The sequence below is a fragment of the Eriocheir sinensis genome, unplaced genomic scaffold (assembly GCF_024679095.1).
Source record: "Eriocheir sinensis breed Jianghai 21 unplaced genomic scaffold, ASM2467909v1 Scaffold649, whole genome shotgun sequence".
NCBI classification, from domain to species: domain Eukaryota; kingdom Metazoa; phylum Arthropoda; class Malacostraca; order Decapoda; family Varunidae; genus Eriocheir; species Eriocheir sinensis.
The window spans coordinates 55,593-57,202 of record NW_026111997.1 but is presented as its reverse complement, the minus strand read 5'-3'; the positions used below and the strand labels follow the sequence as shown (position 1 = coordinate 57,202).

Here is a 1,610-nt window from a genome sequence, read left to right as displayed (position 1 = left end):
GGCGATGAGGTGTGAGAAGTGAGTGAGAAGTGAGAATCTTTGGCTCTGGTGATGAGGTGTGAGAAGTGAGTGAGAAGTGAGAATCTTTGGCTCTGGTGATGAGGTGTGAGAAGTGAGAAGTGAGAATCTTTGGCTCTGGTGATGAAGTGTGAGAAGTGAGTGAGAAGTGAGAATCTTTGGCTCTGGTGATGAGGTGTGAGAAGTGAGTGAGAAGTGAGAATCTTTGGCTCTGGCGATGAGGTGTGAGAAGTGAGTGAGAAGTGACAATCTTTGGCTCTGTAGATGAGGTGTGAGAAGTGAGTGAAGTGACAATCTTTGGCTCTGGTGATGAGGTGTGAGAAGTGAGTGAGAAGCGACAATCTTTGGCTCTGGTGATGAGGTGTGAGAAGTGAGTGAGAAGTGACAATCTTTGGCTCTGGTGATGAGGTGTGAGAAGTGAGTGAGAAGTGACAATCTTTGGCTCTGGTGATGAGGTGTGAGAAGTGAGTGAGAAGTGACAATCTTTGGCTCTGGTGATGAGGTGTGAGAAGTGAGAAGTGATAATCTTTGGCTCTGGTGATGAGGTGTGAGAAGTGAGTGAGAAGCGACAATCTTTGGCTCTGGTGATGAGGTGTGAGAAGTGAGTGAGAAGTGACAATCTTTGGCTCTGGTGATGAGGTGTGAGAAGTGAGTGAGAAGTGACAATCTTTGGCTCTGGTGATGAGGTGTGAGAAGTGAGTGAGTAGTGACAATCTTTGGCTCTGGTGATGAGGTGTGAGAAGTGAGTGAGAAGTGACAATCTTTGGCTCTGGTGATGAGGTGTGAGAAGTGAGTGAAGCGACAATCTTTGGCTCTGGTGATGAGGTGTGTTATGTGAGTGAGAAGTGACAATCTTTGGCTCTGGTGATGAGGTGTGAGAAGTGAGTGAGAAGTGACAATCTTTGGCTCTGGTGATGAGGTGTGAGAAGTGAGTGAGAAGTGACAATCTTTGGCTCTGGTGATGAGGTGTGAGAAGTGAGTGAGAAGCGACAATCTTTGGCTCTGGTGATGAAGTGTGAGAAGTGAAGAAAAACAAGTCTGCGTCTGTCTGTAGTGATGGCTTCATAGACTTGAGTTGCCGAAATATCCTACCCCCGTTACGCCCTAGGAGGTGCATGGCCGACCGCTTAGTCACTCCTGTTCCCTGCCAGCCAAGGCGAATTTGTGTGTCACGCCGAGCACCTGTTTCCTTTGTAAGACGATCCCGGTGAGCACCGAGCCAGAATGGATGGACTCAGCTTAGCCATCTGACAAACAGGGAACGTCCATTACGCCTCGTAAATATCTGACGGCCTCGCGCGATTACCGTGTGTGTATACTTGTTGGGCAAGCGTAACACACACACACACACACACACACACACACACACACACACACACACACACACACACACACACACACACACACACACACACACACACACACACACACACACACACACACACACACACACACACACACACACACACACACACAAAAAAAAAAAAAAATCCTCTGGTGCTGACTAGGCTCTGCTCTGCCAGGCGCCAGTGCGGTAGGCTGAAGTGTAATAATGCTCGATTAGGCCGAAGGATTTTTCAGTTAATGTTCCC

General features: G+C 48.2%; 1 long non-coding RNA gene across 1 annotated transcript; it reads left to right on the top strand.

Annotated features, from left to right (window-relative positions):
• The first annotated feature begins 319 nt into the window (after nucleotides 1–319).
• LOC126993642 (uncharacterized) lies at nucleotides 320–1,406 on the top strand. Its single transcript, XR_007748094.1, has 3 exons — nucleotides 320–520; nucleotides 611–704; nucleotides 891–1,406. It is a non-coding gene; the product is annotated as an uncharacterized LOC126993642 (long non-coding RNA).
• The last annotated feature ends 204 nt before the right edge of the window (nucleotides 1,407–1,610 follow it).